Source organism: Triturus cristatus, chromosome 3_1 (genome assembly GCF_964204655.1).
Source record: "Triturus cristatus chromosome 3_1, aTriCri1.1, whole genome shotgun sequence".
NCBI lineage: Eukaryota > Metazoa > Chordata > Amphibia > Caudata > Salamandridae > Triturus > Triturus cristatus.
Genome location: NC_140583.1, coordinates 866,049,859 through 866,064,486, shown reverse-complemented (window position 1 = coordinate 866,064,486; position 14,628 = coordinate 866,049,859). Strand labels below are relative to the sequence as shown.

The 14,628-nt window shown below is 54.3% G+C and overlaps 1 protein-coding gene across 10 annotated transcripts in view; it reads right to left on the bottom strand.

The window, feature by feature from the left end:
• The window catches only part of TLK1 (tousled like kinase 1), a 967,987-nt gene that overhangs the window by 91,801 nt on the left and 861,558 nt on the right, over positions 1–14,628 (bottom strand). The window lies entirely within an intron of this gene.

Below are 14,628 nucleotides of genomic sequence, written 5' to 3'. Positions count from 1 at the left end.
CACTCCAAGCTCAGGGAAGCCATCATGGTGCTGTGGATCTCTAGTAGTGGAGTTCTTGGCCCATGCACTTTCTATGGCTTCCCTGGCACTTATAATATTAGCAAAACGGACCTCAATATTTTGGGGGCATATCTGTTCATGCAGTTATGCCCTCACCTGTGGTATAGTGCACCCTGCCTTAGGGCTGTGGGGCCTGCCAGAGAGGTGACATACCTATATTTACAGGCAGTGCTAGTTGGCAAGGCATCCAGACAGGTTGTCACGTCGACTGTCATTTTTTCCCCTCATAGGGGCATGCAAGCTGCAAGGCAGTGGCATGGACCCCAATGAGGGGGAGTCCACGGGGACCTTCTTCAGCTCTCAGGCCCTAGGTACCCAGGGTACCATTTACTAGGGTAGAAGAACCAATAGGGGGGTTGTGTTTAGGGAAGAAGCACTGGTACAGGGGACCTGATTGGCAGTAGTAATCTGCACTACATTTGAAACCACATCAAAACCATGCAAAAAATGGGGGTTAATTATGCAAAAGAGGCACTTTCTCACAATGACCTGCTAGGCATCTTCGGATGAGTTTGTCTGCCCCGGCGTTCAGAAAGCCCACCAGGTGTTGAACCACCAGAGATATGCCTTATTGTTCCATCCAGGTCAGAAAGACGCAGGGCTTCTTGACAAAGGGCTTACGACCCCACCCAACCCTGTTTTTTGCAGTCCCACATGGCGATGGTGTTGTCCGTGAGCACCTGCACTAGCCTTACCTTGATGGAGGGTAAAAGACTTCCAATACCAACTGGATCGCTCGGAGCTCGAGAAGGTTGATATAGAGTCCGGATTCCGCAGGAGTGGCCTCTGATCTCCACCTCTTCCAGATGACTGCCCCATCCAAGGAGTGATGCATCTGTCACCACTGTCATATCTGAATGGGGAAGTGAGAGGGGTCTGCCACTGAGCCAGGATCTTCAAGTCCCAATATAGAGACCACATATGACAGCAGGTATGTGGCAAAAGCTGGAGGCCATGAGGTCCAACAGCATCAGAGTCAGCTTCCCCGAAATCCAAGGTAGAGGTTGAAACTTTGGAATCAAAGCCCGAATATCCTCGACTCGCCACTTGGGAGGATAAGCCAGAAACTGCAGTGTGTCCAGGACAGATGAAAGGGAATGACTGAGAAGGAGTCAGGTATGACTTTTGCACATTGATTGTGAACCCCTGCTAGACAAGGAGGTCTGCCGTAGTCTTGAGTTGGGAGACGACTGCCTGGGGCAAGCCAGCCTATAACAGCCAGTCATTGAGATAGGGAAGGATTATCACCCCTGATCTTCGCAGGTAAGCTGCAACCACTCCCACGTGGCTGCTCCATCCCAGGAGTGATGCATTCGTCACAACTGTGAACTCTGGTTGGGAAAGGAAGAGGGATCTGCCACTGACCCAATCCTGGTTAGTGAGCCACCACTGCAACTGACTTGCAGTCCACTCCGAGATCTGGTCGATATCTGAAAGATTTCCCTGATGCTACGCCAACTGGAACATCAGGTCCCACTGCTGTGCCCACATATGCAATCTGGCATGATCCACCAGCAGGATGCAGGAGGCCATGAGGCCCAGCAGCCTCAGGGTCAGTCTCACCGAAATCCAGCAAAGACTGAAACATCGGTACCATAGCCTGAATATCCCAGACTCGCTGCTCGGGAGGATAGACCAAAAACTGCGCTGTGTCCAGAACCGCTCCGATGAAAAGGAGCTTCTGAGAGGTAATCGGGTGCGACTTCGGCACGTTGACTGTGAACCCCAGCGAATGCTGGAGGTCCGCCGTAGTCTGGAGGTGGGAGACGACAGCGTGGGGCCAGCCCGCCTACAACAGCCAGTCGTCGAGACAGAGGGAAACTGGAACCTTTAATCTGCGCAGATGCGCTGCGACAACCGCGATCACTTTCGTGAACACCGGAGGGGTGCTGGTAAGGCCAAAGGGGAGCACAGTAAACTGAAAATGCTCGTGGTCTACCGTGAACCGTGGGTAATGCCAGAGGGCAGGCAAGACCGAGATGTGAAAGTAAGCTTCCTGCAAGTCTACCGCTACTATCCAGTCTACAGGGTCGAGGGCAGACAAGACCGGAGCCAAGGTTAACATCTTGAACTTCTTGTTTCGGAGGAAGTGGATCACGTCCCTGAGGTCTAAGATAGGACACAGGCCTTTGTCCTTCATGGGTACCAGGAAGTAGTGGGAGTAGCAACCACAACCTACTTCTGGCACAGGGACGTGTTTGATAGCTCCCTTGGCCAAGAGAGCCGCAACTTCCTGATGGAGAAGGGCCAAAAGATCCTCCGACATGCGATGGAGGGTTGGTGGCATGGAAGGAGGGGTAGTCTCGAAGGGGCGGGAGTAGCCCCATTGGATAATTTGCAACACCCACCTGTCCGACGTGATGGTGTGGTGAGGTGATGGTGGATCCTGCCACCCACTGGCAACTGGTGGCCCTGAAAAGTCAGACTAGGAAGGCTTGGAGGCTGCTGCAGGGGGGGCATTGGTGGACTGGCCCGCCCACTTGCCCACAGAGAGACGTCGCTGGGTCCCACGTCCCCAGACATGCAGAGGCTGGGTAGCTTGAGCGACCCTGTGGTTCTGGGTGGAATGCAGTGGGGCACCCCTTCCGTAGCCACGATAAAGGAAGATTGCATGGGGCGAGAAGTTGCTGCGAGGTCCAAGGATCTGGCCTTAACCCTGGAGTCCTTGAAACGCTCAAGCGCGCAATCTGCCTTGTCACCAAACAGGCAACGGCCATTAAAAGGCATGTCCAAAAGGGTAGATTGGACATCTCCAGAGAAGCAAGGCGTTCTCAGCCAGGAGTAGCGCCTCAGGGCTACCGACGTGGAAATCATTCTACCCAGCGAGTCGGCGGTATCCAGCCCACACCAGATGGTGAACTTTGCTGCGTCTCGACCCTCAGCAACAGCGCAGGTGAGCAAGGCCCGGGCACTGCGGCAGCACTTGCGCAACCGTATCCCACACCGTGTATTTGTAATGGCCCAAGAGACATGCGGTGTTCAGCGGCCGCTGTCTGTGAGAAAGTGCCATCTTTCTTGCATGGTATGCCCCCATTTTTTGCTGAATGTACTTTGACTGAGTGTGCCCTGGACTCCTGCCAGTCAGGTGCCCAGGGCCTATGTTCCTTCCCTAAAACACAAAACCCGAATTGGCAAACCCTGGCCACATGTCAGCCCCTGGTAAATGGTACCCTAGGTACCCAGGGCCTTGTGACCAGGGAAGGCCGAAGGGCTGCAGCACTCATTGTGCCACCCTTAGAGGCCCTGTACCCTTACCCACACACCCCCCCACCCCCCCCCCACACCCACCCCAACACCGCCCCCACACCCACCCCCACACACCACCCCCACCCCCCCCTCCCACACCGACACACACCTCCCACCCCCCCCACACCCCCCTCCACACACACCACCCCCCCACACCACACCACCCCCCCACACCACACCACCCCCCCACACCACACCACCCCCCCACACCACACCACCCCCCCACACCACACCCACCCCCCCACACCACACCCACCCCACACACCACACCCACCCCACACACCACCCCCCCACACCAACCACACCAACCACACCCACCCCACACACCACCACCCCCCACACCCACACACCACACACCAACCACACCACACACCACACCCCACCCACACACCACACCCACACACCCACCCACACACCCACACACCCACACCACACACCACACACCACACACACCCCTTACAGGCTGGGTTTCTGGGTACAAGACAAAACAAAGTCGACATGGCACACATCCCTGTGTGCCATGCCCACCACCTACACTGCCATGGCATACATCAGCCACTCATCTAGCTGGGTGCCCTATGCCAGTGGTGTGGGCGCAGGAGCCCTGTGCCCCTACAGTACCCAGGTCCATTCCTGGGCACTGTAAGTGCAGTGCTGCCATTTAAGAGTACATGGTGCTGAGAGCTCGCAAACATGAACTCCACGGCACCATAATGGCAACACGGAAGACTGAGAAGTTTGGTATCTCAGCACATTAAACCCACACTGATGCCAGTGTGTGATTTAATGTACCAAGCACCCCAGAGGGCATCTTAGAGCCGCCCCCTGAAACTTTACCTACAATCCACATCTGGTCTGGGAGGCTGCCTAGGCTGCCACACAGCAGACATGTTGCTGGACCCCTGGGTAGGAGAGCCCCTGCTCTCCTATGCCTGCAACAATGCACAGCCTGGGCGAGGTGCTAAATCTCCTCCCCCAGGATGGGCAGGGGGAAGCTTCAAAGGTATGCCGCCTCTGTGAGTTCCCCAGGCCACTGGCAACCCCCACTCTGGCGGGAAGCCTGGCCGGAAAGCCTAAATAAGGACAGGGGATGTGCCAGCCTGACAACCCCACCCCTCAGGTGGGGGAGGCGAGGTGAAGCACATCTCCGGGCGCTCGCCATCTTGAAGATGCCCAATCAGGACTAAGCTACTGCCCCCCTCCCACAGGAGAGAGGCAGGATAGGGGGGTGTACCCACCCCAGGACAGGGACCCATTGGTCCCTGCCCTTCACCTACCTGTAACGCCCATAAATCTAGTATTTAGGGGCACCCTGAACCTTCCTTCCCCAGATTCCAGATTCCGAAATCCGAAGAAGAGCTAGAAGAAAGAAGACCTGCCCTGCAGCTGCTAAGAAGAGGAAGACACCAACTCCTTTGGCCCCAGCCCTACCGGCCTGCCGACCCTCAAACCTGCTCCTGCTCCAACCCGGCATCTCGTGGCCAGCAGCCTCACAAACCCCAGAGGACCCGGCTACCTTTTAACTCTAAGCCCCCTGGGACTCCCATGAGTAGAGGCTCTACTCAAAATCTATTTCTAATCCCTGGCAGCAGCCCGGAACCACAAACCCAGCACACTCTGCACCCGCCAAGCTTGGCCTGTGCCGGAGTGAACAAAGACCACGAGGACGACCCAACGGCGACTGTGACCCCGAGTCCGGCACCCAAGGAACTCCCTCGACACTCCTGAAGAAGCCTGCAGCCTCAGAACCAGGTGCCCCCCACAACCGTGATCAACAGAGGGCAAGATTTCCCTACACCAAAAGGCACCCCTGCACCCGGCACCCCGCGGCCCCCTGTGCCCAATCCCGGGGTACCTACCTATCCTCCAACTACCCAACTTACCTCTCGAAGTGGTGGTGGCACCTGAAGAATCTTTGTCCCCGAATTTGCAGTCTTTCTAAACCGGAGCTTTCCCATTGAAATCAATTGAGCGCCCGAAGGCTCAAAAGCACCCTGCACCCAGCCGTCCGAATGGCCCTGGCAGTGCAACCTCTACACCTATCTACTTCCCCACTTGCCCTGAGTAAGTGACCAGGAGCCCAGCTCCCACAGTCGCATGGCCTGCTAGTCAGCAGCCACCAAACAAGGCCCCCTTACCTCTCATAGGAGAATATTGGGCCTAACTCTCTTTGCACCCGGCCGCCCCTGTGCCGATGAGGGTGAACCAACTGTACCTACCTGACCCTGGGAGACCCCCGAGTCTATGCCCAGAAACTTAACTCTGCCAGTCGAGTACTTACCTTTAAACCGATAACTCCATTTTCTCCATAGGGTAACATTGACTGGTTGTTCCTGAAATTTCTTTCAAGTGTGGACTTTTCAAAACTTAAAATATTCACCAAAAATCAGCCGAGTAACGAAAACGAAAATACTCACCTGCTATTAGGTGAGCTCCCAGTGCTGGATCTTGGTGCCCAGCACTGATTCTGAAAAATACTTACAACTGTACTTACCAGTAACCCAATTTTCTCCCATAGGAAATCATTGACTGTTTTTCTGTGAAATTTCGTCAAAGTGTCAATTTCTGCAAACTTTAAATTTTCTTTAAAAATCGTATACTTTCTGAAAACATAATTACTTACCTGTTTTGGATAAAGGTCACAGTACTGAGTCTAGGCACCAAGTACTGGATTACAAAAGTCATGAGGTACAAGTTACTTACCTTCGGTAACGATGTATCTGTAAGAAACATTAGTTAGTTAGATTCCTCACCTTAGAATATCCCCAGGCCTCAGGCTGGATCCGGAAAGATTTTTGTAGCAATACCCCTTGCGCGTCGCTAGGTGTCGTCTACGGCTCTGCGTCAGTCGTTGGCATCGTGCGCCGGAAAGACGTCGGAGTACTTAGACGCCGCCCTCGCGCGCTGACGTCAGTTCTTGTACATAGTTTTCCGCGCCAGGAACGCAGAGCCATGCAAGAGACCGACACTGGTGCCAAAAAAGTCTAGGGCCCTGAAAAGGATAACCTTAACCCTAGATGTCGGTTCGCAGAACGGGGAGGATGGGTGGGTCGGTGAGGAATCTAACTAACTAATGTTTCTTACAGATACATCGTTACCGAAGGTAAGTAACTCGTACATCTGAAAGAAACACGTTAGATTCCTCACCTTAGAATAGATACCCCAGCAATACCAACCCCGGTGGTGGGTCTGCAAACCAAGATCACACCAGAAAGTCCTGGAGAACAGAACGGCCAAAGCGGCAGTCTCTCCGGACTTGGCTGTCCAGGCAATAGTGCTTGGCGAACGTGTGTAACGAGGCCCACGTTGCCGCCTGACAGATGTCCTGCAAGGGAACTCCCCGCCCCAGGGCAGTAGTCGCCGCTGTGGCCCGGGTGGAATGGGCTCTCAGCCCAACAGGAGGGTCCTTTTTTGCCAAAGAGTAACAGACCTTGATACACAAAACGACCCACCGTGAGATGGTCCGCTTGTGTACAGCTTTCCCCTTCTTAGCGCCAACGTATCCAACAAAAAGTTGGTCGTCCACACGGAACGGTTTGGTGCGATCCAAATAGAAGCAGAGCGCACGTTTTGGGTCCAGACGGTGGAGCCTCTCTTCCTCTCTGGAAGGATGCGGAGGCGGAAAGAAGGTGGGCAAGGTGACAGACTGCCCGATGTGAAAGGGGGTCACCACCTTCGGAACAACCTTGTCCGGATGAACAGACAGAAAAGGAGGCTTAGACAGAGCCTGGAGCTCACTCACCCGTCTAGCCGAGGTGATAGCTACCAGGAAAGCAGTCTTAAGAGTCAGAAGACGAATGGGACAATTGTGAAGAGGCTCAAAGGGAGCACACATCAGAAATGTCAGGACAAGATTCAAATCCCACTGAGGCATTACAAAAGGGACAGGAGGGAACATGTGGGTAATGCCTTTAAGAAAACGCAAAACTACAGGGGACTTGAAAAGAGGGCTGATCAGGAAGCCTCAAGAACGCAGAGATTGCAGAAAGATAACCTTTCAAGGTGCCCAGAGCAGAGCCCTGCTGGGCCAAAGAAAGAAGAAAGAGAAGAACCTCAGAAAGAGGGGCGGAAAGGGGATCCACAGCCTTTGCTGTGCACCATGCCACAAATTTGTTCCACCTGCAGGCGTATACCGTTTTTGTGGAGGGACGCCTGGCAGCCAGAATAACATCACAGACTTCAGGAGGCAAGTCAAATGGCATCAACTGCCGCCGCTCAATCTCCACGCATGGCGGTGGAGGCTGGACCGGTTCGGGTGAAGGACCGCCCCCCCTGTTGCTGCGACAGAAGGTCCTCCTGAAGAGGTAGACGTATCGGAGGATCGGTTAACATACTGAGTAGCTCGGGATACCAGTACCTTCGTGCCCAATCCGGAGCCACTAAGATGACTTGGGCCCGGTCACGCTTGATCTTCTTCAGCACTCGGGGCAAAAGTGGTATAGGCGGAAAGGCGTACAACAGACCGCAACTCCACTCGCGACGAAAAGCGTCTCCGAGCGAGTGCCGCCTTGGAAATTCCAACGCGCAGAACTGCTGACATTGCGCGTTCTCTTTGGTGGCGAATAGATCTAACCAAGGCTCTCCCTACTGCAGATAGAGACCTTGCGCCACGTCCGAGTTCAGACGCCATTCGTGATCCATCATGCACCGGCGGCTGAGTTCGTCTGCTCTGGCGTTCAGAGAGCCCGCCAGATGTTGAACCACCAGGGTGACGCCCTGGTGTTCCAGCCATGTCTAGAGGCGCAGAGCCTCCTGACAAAGGGTCCACGACCCCACCCCGCCCTGTTTGTTGCAATACCACATGGCGGTGGTGTTGTCCGTGAACACCCGCACAACACATTCACGGACAGAGGGAAGGAAGGCTTTCAGTGCAAGCCTGAGCGCTCTCAGCTCCAAAAGGTTGATGTGGCGTTGAGTCTCCGCCAGAGACCAGAGTCCTCTGATCTCCGCCTCTCCCATATGGCCCCCCCCCCATCCCAGGAGGGACGCGTCCGTCACTACTACGTGCTCCGGTTGGGGTAGGGAGAGGCATCTGCCGCTGACCCAATCGCGGTCCGTGAGCCACCACTGCAACTGCTTCGCAGTGCCCTCCAAGATCAAGACATGATCGGACAGGTTGCCTCGATGCTGGGCACACTGAAACTTCAGGTCCCACTGCAGAGCCCGCGTACGCCGCCTGGCGCAATGCACTAACAGGATGCAGGAGGCCATCAGCCCCATAAGCCGCAGCACCAACCTGACCGAAACCCAGGATAGAGGCCGAAAGATGGGAATCTGAGCCTGAATATCCCGGACCCGCTGTTCCGGAGGATAGACCCGGAACTGCACCGAATCGAGAACCGCTCCGATGAAAAGGAGCTTCTGGGAGGGACTCATGTTCGACTTCGGCACATTGATGGAGAACCCCAGCGAATTAAGGCGGTCAGCCGTAGTCTGGAGGTGGGAGACGACTTGCTGGGGCGTGCCCGCCTTCAACAACCAGTCGTCGAGATAGGGGGAAGACTGGAACCCCTGATCTGCACAGATGAGCTGCGACCACCGCCATCACTTTCGTGAACACCCGAGGGGCACTGGTGAGGCCGAAGGGGAGCGGTAAACTGAAAATGCTCTTGGCCCACCGTGAACCGCAGGTAACGCCGATGGGCCGGCAGGACGGGGATGTGGAAATAAGCGTCCTGCAAGTCCAACGCTACCATCCAGTCTCCAGGGTCTAGGGCAGCTAGAACCTGAGCTAGCGTGAGCATCTTGAACCGCTCCTTCCGAAGGAAGGCGTTGACGTTACTGAGGTCCAAGATAGGGCGTAGGCCCCCTTTGCCCTTCTTGGGAACCAGAAAGTAGTGGGAATAGCAACCACGACCTACTTCTGGCCCAGGAACGCGCTCGACGGCCTCTTTGGCCAAGAGGGCCGTGACTTCCTCCCGCAGCAGATTCAAGTGATCCTCCGACATACGGTGGCATGGCTGGAGGGGTCGTCTCGAAGGGGAGGGAGTAGCCCCTTCGGACGATTTGCAGCACCCACCTCTCCGAAGTAATGGACCGCCAGTGGAGCAGGTGATGGCGAACTCTGCCGCCCACTGGGGTGGGATGGGCCTGAAAGCACGGACTAGGAGGGCTTTGAGGCGGATGCTGCCGGGCTGGATGTGGACTGACCGGCATGTTGTCCTGCCATACTGCCTCGGCGGAAACCACGTCCGCGACAGCGCGCACGTTGAATTTTTGGCCGGTGGCTCGGCGGACGTGAGGAGGCGCCCCTTCCCTGGACACGAAAGGGGCGAAAGGCGGAAGTTTGCGGCCGTGGGGTGGAGAGACCCAAGGACTTGGCCATAGCCCGGGAGTCCTTTAAACGAGCCAGCGCACTATCCGCCTTCTCACCAAAAAGTCCATGAGAGAACTCTGGACATCCCACGAGAAAGACGTGGATCTCAGCCAGGCGTGACGCTGGAGCGCCACCGTGGTGGAAATCGCCCTACCCAGCGAGTCCGTGGTGTCTAGTCCACACCGTATAGCATGTCGTGCCGCATCTTGCCCATCAGCAAGAGTCTGGGCAAGCCGTGTCCGTACCTCCACCGGACACTGGGGCAGCACGTCCTCCACCGCATCCCACAGAGAGTGGGAGTAACGGTTCAAGAGGCAAGCGGTGTTCAAAGACCGCAGACCCAAACTCAGGGACAAGAACAGTTTCTTCCCGAACTGTTCCAACCTCTTGGATTCCCTGTCCGGGGGAGCGGACGGGAATGAGGACTGGGAAGTAGAGGCCTGGATAACCAGACTCTCAGGGGTGGGGTGTTGGGACAGGAAACTGGGGTCGCCTGGAGCAGGGCGGTGGCGCCGGGCTACGTTCCGATCCACAGGAGTCAAAAGAGTTAGTCAAAAATTGACTAGGGGTAAGCTCTTCCCGGATTGGAGCGGAAAAAAGAACTGACGTCAGCGTGCGAGGGCGGCGTCTAAGTACTCCGACGACGCCATTCCGGCGCACGTCGCCAACGACAGACGCGGAGCCGCCTAGCGAAGCAAGCGAGGGGTATTGCTACAAAAATCTTTCGGGATCTAGCCTGACGCCTGGGGATATTCTAAGGTGAGGAATCTAACTAACGTGTTTCTTTCAGATGACACACTATACCTGCAACTTGAATTTTCTGCTATAGGGAATCATTGACTGTTTTCTATGAAATATTTTCAGTCAACTTTTAAAATAGCAAAATATTGTCTAAAAATCATCACAGTAATTAAGTCGACTTTTATCACTTGATTCCAAGTACTGACCCAGGACTGAATCTAGGATCCAGTCCTGGAATTCCAAAAGTAATCCTAAAAGTAATCTGTTGCAAATAACTTGAAACTTCCATTGAACTCAATGCATTATTGTGTTTAAAATTGTGTTTCTTATTGCAACCACTTGTAACTTTCTACAAAAGTCAATAGCATATTGCAAAAGTATCTATATAAAGCATCTCATTCTGAGAAAGTATACTTTAATACCTATTGTTGGTTCTAAAATAAAACAAGTATATATTTTTTATATATAAACCATTGGCCTAGAGTTCAGTTATTGAGAGTGCGAGACCATTTCCTGAGTGTGTGCAACAAATGGTTTACACTGTCCTCTGATACTGCCTTACTGCTCAACCAAGCTACCACTTTAGAGAGTAAGGTTATATCTAACTATAGCCTCTGCCAAACCTCTGGGGACTGTGGACTCTGTACACCCTGTACCTATTTGGGAACAGTATATACAGAGCCACTTTCTCACACTGTCCTAAGCTGGTGGAAGAAAACATCTTCCCAAGATGGTCCAGCTTCTTGGATTCCCTATCAGGTGGAGCAGTAGGGAATGCACGCTTTGAGGATAAGGCTTGGACCACCAAGCTGTCCGGGGTAGGGTGCTGGGAGAGAAAAGTTTGTCACCCGGGGCCAGGTGGTGGCATCGGGCAATGCTCCAGTCCACAGTGGCCCCTGTGCTGGGCTTGGACCAAGTGCCCAGAAGGACGTCAGTAAAGGCCTTATTAAAAGGCAGCAGGGTCTCCGAAGAGGCTGTTACAGGCTAAAGCACCTCAGTCAGGAGGTTAGTCCTGACAGCCACCGTAGGAAGCTAGAGGCCCTAGGCCTCAGCCGCCCTATGCAACACCACAGCGTGGCAAGCTCCCTCCTCCGTAGCCACGGTAGGGGGAGAAAGCATACCAAGGTCTGGGGAGGTATGCAGACCACTGGCATCACCCAACTCCTCTCGCCAGTCCGGCTCCTCAAGTTGGTCTGCTAGAGGGTCAACAGACCCCTCCCAGGCCTCCTCACTCTCCTCTGGCTGCCACTCAGGGCGGTAGGGAACGCCAGGAATGAACAGTGGGACAAAAGTACCCACCAGCGCCGGTACCACATCGGTCCAGCGCTGTGTCCATATTTGGGGTGAGGCTTTGATCGACGCCGGTTGGGGGCACAACCGACGTCATCACTGGAATCGGCACCATGGAAGGTACCATGAGGTTGACCGACACCGATCCGGAGCTAGGCCTAGATCCATAGGAGCCCTGTGGCGCCTGGGCTGGAACCGCCGGCTTCGAAGGCCTAGAGCCCCCAGCTGAGTTCGTGGGGCCCGAAGGCGCACCTGCGGAGTTGGGCTGCCCAAAGATGCTGTGCAACGCCTCGTCAAATTGGCAAAGCTGGGCAGGGGACACTCCGGCTCCGGTAAAGTGCGGGAAGTGCAGAACCGTCCCAGCGGGCTCCGAAGAAAGAGCAGAGAGCGACGCTCCGGGTCCCACGCCGTGTCGGCCGACAGACGGGGAGAAGGCAAAGAGCGACAATGCTACTTTGCCTTCTTGTGTTTCGACTTACCCAAAAAGTGCGAAGACTTAGATGATGAATGGTGATGGCTCCGTGACAGGTCTCACGACGTTCCCCTTGATCGGGACCTCTATCGGCGCGGAGCGGACTGCCGGGCCTCCAAAAGCTTTCGGGACTGCTCCCGCAAAGACTTCGGGTTCAGGGCCTGGCACCAAAGACACACTAGGTGCGGATCGGTGACCGACATCAACTTGGGACAGGAGTCACAATTCTTGAAACTGGGCTGACGGCTGGACATCCGCCGTGCACCAGGGGTCAGAAGACTCAAACGACGTCGACAAAAAGTCGAAAAAGGTTCATCAAAAAGCGACTAAGGGGCGAGCTCTCTCCGGATCTGCGCTAGATGGTGCGGAAAAAGAAAGAATTGTCGTCCGCGCACAGGGGCGGAGTCTAAGTAGACCCTGTGATGTCATCACCACGACCATGACACTCACGACAGACGTGGAGTCGACTGACGCTACCTACCGACTCGTAGGGGTACTGCTAAGAAAAGCTTTCTCTGGATCCAGTCTGACGGCTGGGGGGTAATTCTACGGTAAGGAATCTTATAACTAAGTCTCTTTCAGATAAAAGAGTATAATCTATTTTTATAAACGTATATAGGTTAGGTTTTGAACCTTGGTACTATTGAGGGTGAATGAGAAGTTTGAAATGGGATTGGAACGAAGGTGTGGGGTGTGATTGTATTTTGGATTTAAAAGCCCAACAGGAATCTTAATTTTGACTTGATAGTCTACACGGTGCCTTGTCCCTTTGGATAAGTGGGGCCCCTCTCTTTTTAGGTCTCGCCTGACCCAGCGCATGCGCTGGTCTGGCGAGACTTATTGAGAGGGCTCCAAAAAGTGCTACCAAGCCAGCCTAGAGCTACAGTGCATGTGCACGGGCGCTCGCGCCGCGCTTTACCGCGATTACTTTCACTTTCGCGGCCGCTTTGCATAGCCAATAGGTCTCGCTTTTGGGATCTTATAAGTATTTAGTTATGCAACTGTTGCATGGCTAAACACTTATAAGGTCCCAAAGGCGAGACCTATTGGCTATGCCAATGCTTGTTTTGAATGAGGTTTGGACCAGGCCACAAGTAGGACGTCTGTGAGGGCTTTGTTAAAAGGGAGAAGGGGTTTAGATTGGGTGACTCCTGGTTGAAGCATCTCTGTCAAGACGCTCGCCTTGACAGCCACTGAGGGCAGTGGAAGATCCAGGACCTCGGCGACCCTCCTCACCACCATTGTAAATGGGGCACCCTCCTCTGTAGCCACGGTAGAGGGAAAAGACCAAGTCAGTGTTGGGGAGGTGTTCAGGCTTCAGGCATCCGCCAGATCCTCATACCAGGGGTACTCATTGTCATCAACTGGCTTGCATTCACAAGGGTTCAGTTGCCCCTCCCAGTCATTACCAAATCTAGAGCAATAGGAATAAAGCAATGACTCCGTATGGGAGGGAGTGGGGGATTGGGGTTATCTGCCACCGGTTGGCACGTAGACCGGGGCCGGACACCGCTGCTCTGGCTCTGTGTCGGGGATGATGATGGGATAAAGTTGATAGCGTCTGTATTGGAGCAGGTGTCAGGGAAGATCCAGGTGGTACTACCAGCGCCGCTGCGGATCCATCGAAAGATCCAGGGAGCCCGACTAGCAGAGGGCGAACCCACTGGAACACCAGAAGAGGACTCCTCCCAAGCCTGCGTGGCCCGAAGGAACTCCAGTGGGGACTGGATGCCCAAATAAGAGGTGCTTGGCCTCATCAAATTCACGTAGCGGGGGTCAAGCCGGCTCCTGGAAACTCTGAAAGGCACGGAGACGTCTCAGGCTCCATCTCAGAGCTAGGCCTAGCAGGCAGGCGCTCCCTCGTCCCGTTGGAAGACTTCGACTGACTGGGCAAAGTTGAAGACCTATTCGACTTCTTATTCTTCTTCCTCTTGTGAGACTTCACAATTTCCTAGACTACTTTGACTGATGGCAAGCACCTGGAGTGGCTCAGCGACCGATCTCAGGACCTTCCACTTGATCGAGACCATCGCAGCAACGCACATTGAGGAGCTTGAGGAACCGCTCCCTCAAGGTGTTGGGGTGAATGGCGGGGCTATTGGCGCAGGACTTCGAGACGTGATCGTGCTCCAGGTACCAGAAACATTTCAAATGTGGGTCTGTCACCAAAGTTTGTTGGCGACAGCTTTCCTAGTAGACATACCTGACACACCAGGACACCAGTCTCACAAACAAAACTCTACTATGCTACTTACTGGCGGACAGGAGTACTGCTCACAAGAAATTTCCAGATGTGGTCTGATGCCTGGGGATTAATCTACAGTAAAGAGTCTCCGGCATGAAGTCTCAATCAGATTAATACCAATTGAAGGAAAAGGAACCAAGAAGGCCCAAAGATATCACTACAATGGTGTCAACCCAGAGCTTGGTAACATGCGTTCAAACTAGACGGCAGAAAGAAAATAATCCAGCAATGGAGCAGATGACCATGCACATTACCAGC